Raw genomic sequence first — 15,222 nt, 5'->3', positions numbered from 1 at the left:
TTTTACACTTAAAATATTTTCATGATGGTTGTTGAATTATCTGTTGATAACATAATAACAGCATTAATTAACATTGTAAATATAAGGATCCTGTAATTGAGTCTGTGTTTATTGTGTGAATGCTGAGTATTAAGCTCATTCTCATTCGTAGGGTGTCAGTTATTTGGGTAGATTTGGCATGTGTTCCCAGGATGAGTGAGATGACTGGAAGGGGTGCTTCAATGTTTTCCTAAAAGTAACCAAGTCATTTTCAGCACCTAAACGTAACTCTTTTTTTAGTGTATTAACCTGGCAATATAGTTTTCTTTGCCTAAAGCTGCCCTAATACTTTAGTGCCAAACCTAGCCAAGACGTTTTTGTTGCTTGTACATAATAATCAGTGTTGGGGAGTAACGGAATACATGTACCGCCGTTACGAATTTAAAATACAAAATATGAGTAACTGTATTCCGTTACAGTTACCGTTTAAAAAGGTGGTATTTAGAATACAGTTACTTTGTTGAAATAAATGGATTACACGGCGGTACTTCCCTGTTTCATATTGTGGCGGGTCAGGACTGTTTGGGTTTTGTTTGACAGCTACGTTCTGTTGTTCCAGGCGGCAGCGTTACGGTTGCCATGGTTACAGGGTGACGCTCTCTCTCTGCGTGTTTCCTGGGTGAGAGAGGACTTTTTGTTGTTGTTGTGCTAAGCTAATAGGCAGAATGCTACCGGCATAGCTCTAAAGAATGTAGCATCATGGGCAGTGTAGTCCGTGCTGCAGGGAGAATGGACTGCCATACACGTTATGTGTCTGTGAGCGAGGGAGGGAGAAAAAGGAAAAGTACGAGCTGTCATCGAGCAGAAACGGGAGCTGGAAGCATGTAAATATAATAATAACCACTGCAGCCAAGAAGAGAGCCTGACGAGCCCAGTTGTAAGTAAGCTATTAAGACTCGACTGTACACCGTGTTCGTGTTTTCCTCCAAAAACAATAAGTTCTGTTGGAGCAGCCTTTCAACGCCTCTCTCTGTCTCTCGCAAGCAAAGTGACCCAGACAACAAAGTAAAGCTAGTTTTCAGCTACGAGCCCGACACAGAACCCACCGTATTAGCCAGAGGTCCCTTTACTACGGTTCGGAGCCGAGGACCTTCAGTAACAGTAATAAATCACAGCAATAGTACATTCATGTAGTTGTAAACAGCATGATAATATATTAAGTAATCCAAAGTATTCAGAATACGTTACTCTCATTGAGTAACGTAACAGAATATGTTACAGAATACATTTTGGGGCATGTATTCTGTAATGGAATACATTTTAAAAGTAACCTTCCCAACACTGCTAATAAGTGAATCAAAGCCACAATACAAAGTTAATAAAGTTAATAAAGCTAAAATAAAAACAATTAGCGAGGAAAAAAATCGCTAACTCTGTTAACTGAACTGTAAAGGAATAAAACACTTTTGACATTCACTAGGGCACAAAGGCTTGTGTTTCATTGGTCCTCTAATGAACTGGAACTGAATGCTGAAAGGCATCACTGATGTCCCCTCATACCCAATATACAGTGCAGACCACATGGAACCATTTTTTCTCCCTCTGTGCTCGAGCACGCACACTTGGAAATAAAAGAGCAGATACTCGACTGAAGTGGCGAGACTGAGCTTCATTTGATTTGGTTTCCATTAATGAACAGTGCTGTGATAAAAGTCTTTGCCCCTTCCTGATTTCTCTTCTCTTGTTGTCATACTTGAATGTTTCAGGTCATCAAACAATAATAGTAACATTAGACAAAGATAAGCCAAGTTTGTTTTTTTTTTAAAAAAAGAAGATTTAAGATTTCACACTTTAAAAAAAGGTATCAAATAAAACTGGTCCAATGGGAATATCTCAAACATTAAATTGACTCGATGATATACTCTGATTAAAAAGACACGCATACTTTAAGCACTTAGAAGTCTGCTGTGTCTGATCTCATTTAGCACTGATGAGAATGATATACTTGCATATTCTACCTTGTAGTTGCATTAAATTGTACTGTGAATTTTAAAAATCAAAGTCTTTTAGAAGTGAAGTAGTTTTCTGCCTTTTATTATGACACAATATTTCATCACAATACTTCGTACACCTCTCTGCATTTAAGCATTAGTTATTATTAATCTCTGGCTCTCTTCCACAGCGTGTCTTCGTCCTGTCTTCCTCCCCTCACCCCCAACCAGTTGCGGCAGATGGCCGGCCGTCCCTGAGCCTGGTTCTCCAAGAGGTTTCTTCCTGTTAAAAGGGAGTTTTTCCTTCCCGCTTTTGCCAAAGTGTTTGCTCATAGAGGATCATTGTGAAGCCTAGCCCTCAGTAAATCACATGATAGGGTGGGGCTAGGCTTCACAATGGGTACACGCAAAACCTTGGCTGATTGTGACCCACACCTTGGCTCGTGTGATTAGGTAGAGGATCAATCGGAGGTCCATGACCCTCTTGGCGACTCTCCCATAGGGCTTAAAATCAGGGACTCTCCACCAGTTGCTCTTAGAACTGAAGAAACTTCTCGGATGAGAAGGTGAAACGTCTTTAAGGAAACTTAAAGAAGTCCAGATGCTTATCTTTCCAAGCTCCTTAAACAACTAAATTGAACGTTCCTGTGTAAGAGAACAATTTTCCTCTTTTTTCCATATTTTTTTAATTTTGCAATACCTGTACTGCAGGATCCCTGCAGTCTGAAACGTTTAACCTCTAAAAGTTAGATTGTTCATTTTAAAATGTCTTTTTTTTTTAAAACAAGCGCAGGAAAATTTTCTTTGATTTTTGTCAAATTGCCATGTGGCTCCTGCCATGATAACTGCCATATCCAAGGTTTATAATGTAGCAACACATAGTAACGTGTAATTATAATGTAACAATATGATGATGTCATGATGACACAAGCATGTTGTCTGAAATTTTGCACCTGGGAGGGAACAATTCTGAACTTTATATGGTTGCTACGGGTTAATTAGCCAAAGGTGAGGAATTTGACTACCAGTAGATGTTCTTAATATTTCTTTTGGCTTCAGTGCTCACTTTAACCAAAGCACGAGTCAGTGATAAAGGCTTTGTTGTGTTATCTCAACATGTAATGCAGGATCGTTTTAAACCCAAGACTCTTGTAGGATTAGATGTTCAGATAATCAGAAGAGTTTTGCTCTCTATCAGATAATCCTCTGTAGTCACATGATTACTACTATCCAGAACAGAACAAGCTGGGCAAAGAATGGGACTGGAAATATGGTAATGATAGCTGATGTTTAAGGCAGCCAGATGGGAGCAACATGTGTTAGCAATGCAACTGACTGATAGGGAAAGGATGCGCACATGCTCACTGGCATACAGAGCCTTAGATGACATTACTAAATCAACTGTAATTTTGACACATGCACACAAAGTCTTTCTCGCGCCCCAGGGCTTATCACTAACTGTCATAATGCTTTTCATCTCCAGGCTTAATGACAATTCAGAGTGTGAAACAGCTGTCATTTTGCTCTAAAAAGTAATCAAATCGTCTAAGCTAAGACCCAGCTAAATGGGTAAAGAAAAAAATTGGAAAAGGATTGAAGTTTTGGTCCACAAAATTTAGATCAGAAAACCTATTTATATAACTTTCTCCAATTGCACTCCATTTTAAAATTCATGCACACTGATTAACACCTGGGAGCTGTTCCTGACAGCCTCTGCTGCTATCCCCCCACCCTTCCCTTCTTACAGTCTGTTCTCCGCTCTCTCCAGCATCATCCATTCTTCCATCCCTCTCTGACCATATTCTGGGGAGAAGTGGAGTGACAGATGTGGCATCCCTGACCTGCGGAGTGCAATCCTGACCCCTGCTTGGCACATATCTGCACACGGTTATATCACCAAGCTTTGTTTGTTTGTGTAAGTAGGTCTGTGTGTGACACACAGACACCCACTGTATGTCAGGAAACACATCAGGCTCTGTAGGAAACAAATAATTACTTGGGTCTAAAAAGTGGAATATGTCTATTGTGTTGTGTATGGGATTTAAATAATGGTGGCAGCTATTAGTCAGGACTCCTGTAGTTTCATTGCATCTAAAATCCAGATTGTAAACTGTGTTAGATTACATCATGTCGGTCCAGGTCTCTTTTAATCTTTAAGTGCTATGATGTAAATACAAAAAAGACTAAACATTAACACTTCATTGTTTCAATTTCAATCTAAGGTGAAATTTATTATAGAAATGGACAGCTGACAAAACAGAACCAGAGAAAAATAAGTAAAGGCAAATATAGAAATCATAGAAAAAAGAACCTGCTTGAACAGTTACGCACCCAAGTGTTTCACAGTATCAAAGTAAGCCATTCATACTTTTCTGTATGCCCATGGGTAAGTTACAAACATACTTATATTGGTGAAAATATGTATGAATACACAGAGCTGCCTCTGCAACAGCTAGCGGCTTTAAATTCATTTGATTGTTATTTTGGTTTTCAAGTAGGTCAAATAAAACTTTTCCTCAAATTTCTGCCATTTTAGCACAAGTAGAGATTCCCAACGGACAGATAAAATACAAAAAGATTATCCCACAGAAATAGTTCAGAGATCATCTTTAAAACACAAATATGCTGCTCTAGTCTGGTTATGAAATACAGGAGGAGCATCATATTTTCTAAATAAACAGAGTTCATTTTGGTAAATTGAAAAAAATAATAATTCTAGACATACTGGATTAAAGTTATTGACCATGGCGCCACCCCCAGAGAAATAAATCTCATCCGAATGGCTTAAGTCAGTGGCTAAGCTAATGCTTCTATGCAGCTGTACTTAAGCGTATTGATGTTTTAAGCTAATTGCTGTCAGCATGCTAATATGTATGTTTAACATGCTCACCATATTAGGATGTTACAATGTTAACACATTTGTTAACAAACCAAAGATGAAGAACATCCTAAATCCTAAAATTATTTGAAAAAACTAAAGCTTTTCACCAAATCTCTACAGGCCATGAGTTCAACTCATACACCACAAACTTCAGTTCTCTCAGTATCTTTTAGTTCACATGTCACTGGCATTTTTCAGGATTTGCTAGCAACTGGACTACAAATATACACTAAGGATACAGCTTTGCTTGTGGCAACAAATTCCTCTTGAACATAAAAGGGTTAAGTGGCAGCACAGAACAACAACAAAGTTTATATAAACACAAAAAAACACTCATTAGAACTGTAAGGACTAAGTTTTGATACATTTCTGTCATTTATATCAGACTACTTAGCCTTTTGGTCTCAGGTATCAGTCTGAGCTTTTGAACCGTTGACATCCCTTAAAATCCATTTAAAACATCGTAGGAATGTTAAAAGACAAAAGACTATTTAAAAAGGAAAACTGTGGAAATCAGTGAAACCAGTGGGTGATGTCACACACACACAAAGTCCGTACAATCGACTAATAAAGAAAAAAAGGACACAAAGACTAAGACAGATAATGAGAGAAGAGAGACAGAGACTGGGACGGAGGGAGGAAGCCCTGAGGACCAACCATCCTTTTTAATATTAATAAATGTAACCGGGTTCAAATGGCGGGGAAAAGAGAGAGAGACAAAAACTGAGAGAGAAAAGGGAGATAAAGAGTCAAAATGCACTGCCTGGAGATGTGTGGAGCTTAAAAGGAGAAGAGCTTTCTGGAAACGTGCGTGTTAAGTGATAAAGACTTGTTTAAATCTGCACTGTAGCATGGGTTACTGTATGGTGGATGACAAAAGTTGGGTTAATCTGTATTATCAACCACCAAACTGAAAGAATGCACAACTAGTGAAAAGTCTGTCTTACTCTTCAGTGCTAAATGGGCTCCATTGTTGTCCAGGAACTATTAAAATACATCAATGAGCCAAACAGCTTTTATGGGTAATGTGTCCCTTCATTACCACGAACATTTACGTTCCCACATACACAATTCTGCTGCCCCAAATGCTCAATAAAGCATTAAATATGGATTATTCCGCCACAGATTGTAGAGCTTGAGAAACGCTCTAACTCTATCTGATTGAATAACCCTTGTTAAACATAGTAACCAGTAGTTTATGGGGTAATACACAGGTTTTGTGTTAATGTAAACAATAATCTTGTTGACAACAATTTAGAGAGGTAAACTATGGAAAAACATTGTTTTTGCTTGTTTCTCATCTTTTATTTAAACTGAAATGAACTCATGGCGTGTAAGCTGCTGTAGCTCCATCCAAAGATACAGTCTCAAAGTCACAAAGATTCTGAACAACCTATGAAAATATTCAAAAGTAAGGCAAAGAGATATTTTCATCAAGGGATTATTTGCTGGACTACTTTTGGTTGGATGAACAACTTTCATAAGTCTGCTGGTAACCTGACAACTCCAGTTCATTTTCTGTTTCTGTGAGCGAAAATACGTAGCTCATGGAACAAACCGAAAACACATTTTACACCTATAAGAGAGACAGTCAGAAGATTATAATGAAAAATTGAATAGCAGCTGTGAATGAGCAAGGCAAAAAGAGAGAACATGAGCTCTTAGGGAACAGTGGAGTGACTGCTGTTCTGAATGGAGGATGGAGTTGCTATCAATGTGCCAAAAATGGAAGCTTAAGGGTAGATAACTGGGAGCAGAACAAAGCTGTCAGGGGTGGAGCTCACTCGTGGGGATGAGGTGTAAGGCTGTTCTGAAACCCCTTCATTCAATCAAATCAATTTGGAGTGATCCTCCTCTCCCAGATAACAATAGCCATTAAGTAGATTGGTTACTTGTACAAATATGAGTTTTGCTACTTTCAGAATTGATGTGTAACAGCGGGGAACACACGAAGCCTGCAAACGCTCACATTAACCTTTCTTGTTCTTTACAAAAGCAATTTATCCTCTGAAATGATTTCATTATCAGGCCCTGCTACAACGGAAGCCATAATGAAAGACCCTTATCAGACATACATTCTGTATCAGTACTGCAGTTTGTCAGTCTCTTTGAAATTCTACAAACATAAGCTCAACACGAGTACTTATCTCGTTCAAAATTTTGAAGCAGACCTATTCCTACTCGTCTTACTTTCATCTAAACGTATGTCCTTTACCGAGCATTCACGTTGCTTGCTAAACCCCATCACAACAAGCTCCCTAAAAGGGTTGATTTGGACAGAACAAAGTTAGCTTCACTTGGGACACTCTAAAAGATCACTGGGATTTTAGATGGTTGGTTGCACAGTTGTCATATCAGAAAGAATCTGTTACATATACACATAAAACAGAACGGAAGTTTAAATCAAGCTCAAAGACTGCCTCGTAGTGCTGGAATACATTCAGGGGCTCTGGGTGAGATAAGAGCACCTAATGACTCTCTTTATCTGTATTTTTCCTGCTTTCTTTTCATGCTTTGCATTTGTATTGACAAACATTTTCTAATCACCAATGAATTCATAGAAATCTGATTATTTTAGTTGAATGCCCCCAGAACGTAACAGGTAAGCATTTAAAAAGAGTTATGCTGGCTATCGCTTGACAGGGTGACACTAGTAGCAATCTAGAGAGGTAACTATGAACTGAAAGATAAATGGCATCAATAACATAGATTCTGATACTCTGGATTCAAATAGCCACATTCGTTACAATGAAAAGATAGCACCAAAGGCCCTGGGTTACACTGCCATCTTCTCTGTGCATGCTCGAATACATGCAGGAGCCAGCAAGAAAGAAGATTATCTGCACCTTGATGATGGTTCCCGAGTACTTTCTCATCTAAAGTACACTGAACACATTGTACAATGGATGAGTTAAGGTTTTTAAAATTTCAGTAAAGATTTCGCTACATTTAATAAGGCGGTCTCACTGGGTCAGTCTCATTCTGAGACTCAGCTTTGAAGACCCCAACAATCTCATTGGTAACAGCAGATGTTACAGTCATGGCTACATCTCCAGGTTAAGCCTGCTTCACCACAGACTGTATAACTGGCCCATCCGCATCCAGCTATCCTATGTAGTCTAAAGTCATTAAAGGTATCCCAGACAAATACATAACGGAGCAAAAGCTTTGACAGATGCACCTGAGGGGTTTATGGTGAATTGCTTATTCCTCCTAAACCAGCCTCTGTGCAAGCTGTTCAACCATTACATTCTCCTGGGAGAGATGCGATGTGCATGCCAACATAGATTCACCAACCTTTGGTAGTCCCATACAAGCGTAGAGTGTCCTAGAAGGATGTGTTTTGCTATGGTTGGAATGCTGGATAAACCTAATCAGAAATGATTCAACCACCTACTGTGTGACTCCTGGTCAAGTAATCTGTGAGTAAGCCTTTCCAAAAAGGCAAGCCTCTAAGTGATGGAAGAAACACCGGTACTGATGACTCAGTAGATGTTTTAGGTGAAAATGCTTTAACATGGAGTTGTGTTTCTTGTTTAATTTCAGAAATACATCATTCTGCACCCTAACCCTACAACCGATTGGGTCTACCTCACCTTTGCTCTATGTAGTATCTAATGGAGAAGTGTGACACCAGGATTTTTTATTGTATTAATTAAGCTTGTCAAGCTGTTGTAGGAGAAAGCATATGTGGTTCATTCCTTTCATGCCCAGGGAACACTCACACTTGATAAATTTTCATAATTGTTTAGTTTGCAAAACTGTGGCCTAAGCCGCTTATGAAAATTAAGCCACAATAACAGCACGTTTGTGATCATACACTTGTCACAGAGTGTCTGATTAGTAGTTTAAGTATGAGCTGAGGGAAGATGTGTGCATAGGGATGCTGTAAGTAGTATATATACACAACCCTTTGAATGATAATAATATACCAAACAAGGTGGTATATTATAGATTTGGCTTAGACTTTAAGCTGAACATGACCCTAGCTTTCAATTTACTACAAGAACCACTAGTAGACCTTGAGGACAGGATTTAACTTAGCATGAATACTTGAAACTCAAAAAAGGCAGGAGACAGATACACCTCTGCAACCAGAATCCACCTACATATGAAACTGACTGATGTAAATAACACATCTGTTCCATGTTCAAAGTATAAAAATACTTAATTGCTAATTTTACAAAAACTATTAACAGTTTTATAATTTCAGTAGATACAACTTATCAGAATCAGAATACTTTATTGATCCCTGGGGGAAATTATTTTTTTGTTACAGTGCTCCATTATAAACCAACATTGACAAGACAGACAATATGCTAACTAAGAATAGTACAATATATATATATATATATATATATATATATATATATATATATATATAGCTATTTATTAATAAGTCACTCATTAATAAATAGCTGAAAAAGAAACATGTGTAGCTGTAGCAGTAAACAGTGTGTTAAGTGGATGCGTTGTACAGGGAGATGGTACTCTCAGTCTCTCACTGAACGTGCTCCTGTGACTGACCAGCATGTTATGGAGTGGGTGGGAGGTGTTATCCAACATTGTCTTTATTTTGGACAACATCCGCCTCCCTGACACCACCTTGAGGGAGTCCAGCTCCATCCCCACAACATTACTGGCCTTACGGATCAGTTTATTGAGTCTGTTGGCATCTGCTACCCTCAGCCTGCTCCCCCAGCATGCAACAGCATAGAGGATCGCACTGGCCACAACAGACTCGTAGAAAATCCTGAGCATTTTCTGGCAGATGTTGAAGGACATCAGTCGCCTCAAAAAATAGAGACGGCTCTGGCCCTTCCTGTAAAGTGCTGTGGTGTTTTTAGCCCAGTCCAGTTTATTGTCAATGTGTACGCCAAGGTATTTATAGTCCTCCACAATGTCAACACTGACCCCCTGGATTGAAACAGGGGTCAAGTGTTTCCTGGTCTTCCTGAAGTCCACGAACAGTTCCTTGGTCTTTGCCATGTTGAGCTGCAGATGATTCTGCTCACACTACGTGACAAAGGAGTCGACCACAGCCCGGTACTCTGTCCAATCCAATCCAATCCAATTTTATTTATAAAGCACTTTAAAATACCCAGCACAGGAACAAAGTGCTGTACAGAAAATAAGTTAAAACAATAGAATAACAGAAAACAGCAAAATAAATAAATAAAACACATAAAACATAAAATTAAAACAGCCCTATATTAAAACAAAAACAAGATAAAACGGCATCGAATCACCTAAAAACAACTAAAATAAAAATAAAAAACCAACATCTCACGTGGTGTCAAAGGCCAGGGTAAAGAGGTGGGTTTTCAAGAGTGACTTAAAAACAGATAAAGAACTGGCCTGTCTAATCTCTAAAGGAAGCTCGTTCCACAGTTTTGGAGCTGCTACAGCAAAAGCACGATCTCCTCTAAGTTTACGCCCAGTCCTGGGTATCTTCAGGAGCAGCTGATCAGCTGACCTGAGAGAGCGGGTGGGTGTATAAGGCTGTAGCAGCTCAGAGAGATACGATGGGGCGAGGCCATGGAGAGCTTTAAAAGTAAATAAAAGAATTTTAAAATGAATCCTAAAAGAAATGGGCAGCCAGTGAAGTGAAGCTAAAACAGGGGAAATGTGCTCAAACTTTTGAGTGCCAGTTAAAAGACAAGCTGCGGCACTTTGCACCCTCTGTAGATGACTAATATATGATGCACTGACCCCAATATAAAGTGCATTACAGTAATCCAGCCTCTAACAAAGGTGTGGATCACTGTCTCAAAGTGCTGCCGTGAAAGAATTGGCTTTATTTTTGCAGCTGCCTGAGGTGAAAGAAGCTAGATTTTACCACTGCCTTAATTTGTTTATCAAACTTCAGATCACAGTCCACGTTGACCCCCAGGTTTGTGACAGTTGGCTTAACATACTGGGCCAGGGAATCTACATACACATTGGGGGTCTCAGTGGGGCTACCAAAAACCACCACCTCGGTCTTTTTATCATTGAATTTTAAAAAGTTAACAGACATCCAAGCCTTAATGTCATCGAGACACTGAAGTAATGGCTGTGTAAGGTATCTGCCTTTTTTCTTTAGAGGGTCATAGATCTGACAGTCATCAGCATAAAAGGGGAAAGGAATGCCGTGCTTTCTCAGTACAGAACCAAGAGGAAGCAGATATAAAGAGAAGAGGAGGGGGCCTAGAACTGAGCCCTGTGGGACACCACACAAGAGGGGAGCGGAGGACGACACATAGTCACCGAGGCTGACACACAAAGCCCCGCCAAGTAGGACATGAACCACTCCAGTGCTGTGCCCCTAATGCCCACCCAGTGCTCCAAACGAGAGAATAAAATGGCATAATCCACGGTATCAAACGTAGCTGTCAAACCTAAAAGCACAAGAACAACGCAGTCCCCAGCATCAGTCGCTAAAAATATGTCATTAAAAACTTTTATCAGGGCTGATTCAGTGCTATGAAAGGGTTTAAAACCAGATTGGAAAACCTCTAAAACATTTTGCTTTTCCAGGAAGGCCATTATTTGGCTGCAAACTACCTTTTCAAGAATTTTGGAAACAAATGGTAGTTTGGAGATAGGCCTGTAATTTGCAAGAACCGTAGGATCAAGAGCAGGTTTTTTAATCAGGGGTTTGACTACTGCATGTTTAAGCAGGATGTCTCATCATCCCTGCTGATGCATCCAGCCACCGCAGAGTCATCAGAAAACGTCTGAAGATGGCAGGTCTCTGTGCAGTGGCTGAAGTCTGTGGTGTAGAGGGTGAAGAGGAAGGGGGAGAGGACAGTCCCCTGTGGTGCCCCTGTGGTGCTGATTACCTTGTCAGACACACACTGTGGGAGACGTACATATTGTGGTCTTCCTGTCAGGTAATCAACAATCCAGGACACCAGAGAAGCATCCACTATATTAGCCACTATATTGTTAAGATAGCCAGTTGCTATGGCTGTTGGTACACATTTACTCAGCAAGCGAGCTTAAAATCTACAACTAAGGAGGAATTTTTGGTATGTTGGTAGCCACAGATCTTAGATGGATTGCTATATCTTTAGATTCACTAACCTTTCCAGCAAGCTTCAGCATTATTTCTATGCTGCTGGGATTCAAAAGCACATTTTCTTTGTACAGGTGGAAATAAAATCACCAACCTACTGCTTTATTTTACTTCTCATTAAGTCTAGTGAAAAAACACTTCAAAGAAGTGGATTTCTAAGAGAAATTATCTTGAAAGAAGTGCTTTAACTACATAAAAGTTGCTAAAAATGCAAATGAGTATTGGAGGTGAAGGAGTGACTCATGACCTCAGTGCGTCTACAATCCTCACTACATTTTCTGTTATCAGGAAAGAGGGTAGTTAAAGTAATGTGAACCAGGTGCACATGTTTCATTCAGAAGGCATCCTGTTATCCATATATTAACCCAGCTCAAAGCTTGAAAGCCTGTTACATATGTCTCAGTCACAGGTACAGAAAGAGTTCCCTTTGAGTGTATTGACGTGTTATATGTTTAAACGGAGAGCAGAGATTGAGATGCACTGCGTATACGATTTCCTAAAGAGTATGAGCGATACGGCTTTGATGTGCTGTTGGCACAATGTATGATATGTGTGTGCGCCAGAGAGATCAGTCAAAGCTTAAATAACTTGCACATCATGTACGAGGGGTTGGTGCAATAATATTAGAAGATAATGTTAATGCATTTGTAGACATTACACTGACTGTGATTAAGTGGATAAAATGACCACAAGCACAAAAGTCAATGTCAAGAGTTCTGCCTCTGTTTTCAACACAAGGCATTAGATTTATCATTTTGAATATACTCATGCATGACAGTATATATACCCATATATAAACAAATACAATATTAATGACGTATCTTTCTAAACCTGGAACACAAGCTACAAGGATTGTTCTCACCCAGAGCATTCTCATTCCCAACGCACAACATACCGACGATTGGTCACGGCCTGACACGAAAGGTACCCCTCCGCGTCCTTATGAAGCGCTCTTGGAGATTGAAGTACGGCTTTCTATGTGCTTCCCTTTTTATTTGCTTTGCGGCTTTCTATTGTAGCCCTAACCTTAACCCTAACCTTACATTTATAGATTCATTCCAACCTGCTTTCGTGCCTCGAAACGCACAACATAGCGACAATTTGTCACATAGCGTCGTTATGTTTTGGGTTGAGAACATGTTGTCTCACCTCAGAGTGTCAATTCCAGCTGTTCTCTCAAATGCTGCTATTCTATCAGTACACAAAATGTCTCATTTGGCATTTCCTTGACCCACAGGCTGCCTAAATTGTCACGGCTGAGGCGGCAGTCGTGTGGAGGTGAGGAAGGAGGATCCAAAAGCAGACAGTGGCGGAGGTGCAAGTGGGTTTTATTTACAGTGCACAAATAACCAAGGTGTGAGCAGAACAGAACATAAACTTAAACTGGAAAAGCTAATACAAAACGAGGACATGGAGCGAGGAGCAGAGAGACGCGGAGCAGAGACACAAATGAACACAGGGAATGAACACAGACGACGCGACGACAAGCACAGGCAGACACCAACTATAAATACACACACCAGGTAATCAGGAAATGGCACACAGGAGGGCAACACAGCTGGGAGGAATCAGGGCTGACGGGACAGGGGAAATGTAAACTGAACGTACTCACATCAGACAGAGACCTTCACAATAAAACAGGAAACTCAGACACGAGGAACCAAACAAGACACAGAACTAAACAGACAGCTTCACAAACAGGCGGGGTGACACGATAGACAGACAGAGACACAGACGCAGACTCAAAGGCAGACCGACTATAACACATAGAACTCAAACAGTAATAATCAACAACCTCATAATAAACTAGAAAATGATAATAAACTGAAAGCGCTGGGTCACCGACCCAGGACCATGACAGTACCCCCCCCTCAAGGGCTGGCTCCAGACAGCCCAGCAGAAACACAAAAACCGACCAAAACAAAACAGAAGACAACCCGACCAGGGCGGGCGGAGGGGGTCCAGGACGGAGGGACAGAGACCAAAAGGCCCAGATGGCCAAGTGTAGGGGGCCGACAGCGCAGGAGGCCAAAACAGTTCAGTTCCGGAGGCCGACCACGCGAATGGCAGTGGCAGTGGGGCAGGTCCGGAGGCCGGCCACGCAGTAGGCAGTGGCGTGGAAACAGTTCTGGAGGCCGACCGTGCGGACGGCGACGGCGGCGTGGAAACAGTTCTGGGGGCCGACCGTGCGGACGGCGACGGCGGCGAGGAAGCAGTTCTGGGGGCCGACCGTGCGGACGGCGACGGCGGCGAGGAAGCAGTTCTGGGGGCCGACCGTGCGGACGGCGACGGCGGCGAGGAAGCAGTTCTGGGGGCCGACCGTGCGGACGGCGACGGCGGCGTGAAAGCAAGTCCGGGGGCCGGCCACGGTGACAAAGCCGCCGACCGTGCGGACGGCGACGGCGGCGTGAAAGCAAGTCCGGGGGCCGGCCACGGTGACAAAGCCGCCGACCGTGCGGACGGTGACGGCGGCGTGAAAGCAAGTCCGGAGGCCGGCCACGGTGACGAAGATGCCCAACATGCGGCCTGGCAGATGACTGACGGTGTTGAGGCGGCAGTTGGGGACCTGAAGGCTGCGTGGCCTTCGCAGCACCAGACGAGACGGAAGCTGAGGCAGAGGCTGGACCAGACGAGACGGAAGCTGAGGCAGAGGCTGGACCAGACGAGACGGAAGCTGAGGCAGAGGCTGGACCAGACGAGACGGAAGCTGAGGCAGAGGCTGGACCAGACGACGGCGTGGGTGGAGACACTGACGCTGGACCAGACGACGGCGTGGGTGGAGACACTGACGCTGGACCAGGCGACGGCGTGGGTGGAGACACTGACGCAGGACCAGGCGACGGCGTGGGTGGAGACACTGACGCAGGACCAGGCGACGGCGTGGGTGGAGACACTGACGCTGGACCAGGCGACGGCGTGGGTGGAGACACTGACGCTGGACCAGGCGACGGCGTGGGCGGAGCTGAGACCGGACCAGGCGACGGCGTGGGCGGAGCTGAGACCGGACCAGGCGACGGCGTGGGCGGAGCTGAGACCGGACCAGGCGACGGCGGAGCAGGACCAGGACCTGGACCAGACGAAGGCGGAGCTGGAGCTGGACCAAACGAAGGCGGAGCTGGACCAGACGAAGGCGGAGCTGGACCAGACGAAGGCGGAGCTGGACCAGACGAAGGCGGAGCTGGACCAGGACCAGACGAAGACGAAGGCGGAGCTGGACCAGACGAAGGCGGAGCTGGACCAGGACCAGACGAAGCAGATGAGGCAGAGGCCGGACCAGGCGACGGCGAAGTTGATGGTGGTGAAGCCGGACC

At 42.6% G+C, this 15,222-nt stretch overlaps 1 protein-coding gene across 2 annotated transcripts in view; it reads right to left on the bottom strand.

Annotated features, from left to right (window-relative positions):
• LOC102793715 (carbonic anhydrase-related protein 10-like) overlaps window positions 1–15,222 on the bottom strand; it is a 148,223-nt gene that overhangs the window by 71,104 nt on the left and 61,897 nt on the right. The gene's annotated exons all lie outside the window — the stretch shown is intronic.

Source organism: Neolamprologus brichardi, unplaced genomic scaffold, assembly GCF_056152115.1.
Source record: "Neolamprologus brichardi isolate AB-2024 unplaced genomic scaffold, ASM5615211v1 NODE_ptg000031l+_length_7269946_cov_1, whole genome shotgun sequence".
Classification (NCBI taxonomy): domain Eukaryota; kingdom Metazoa; phylum Chordata; class Actinopteri; order Cichliformes; family Cichlidae; genus Neolamprologus; species Neolamprologus brichardi.
The sequence above is the reverse complement of the archived record's forward strand: the minus strand, read 5'-3'. Positions and strand labels throughout refer to the sequence as shown.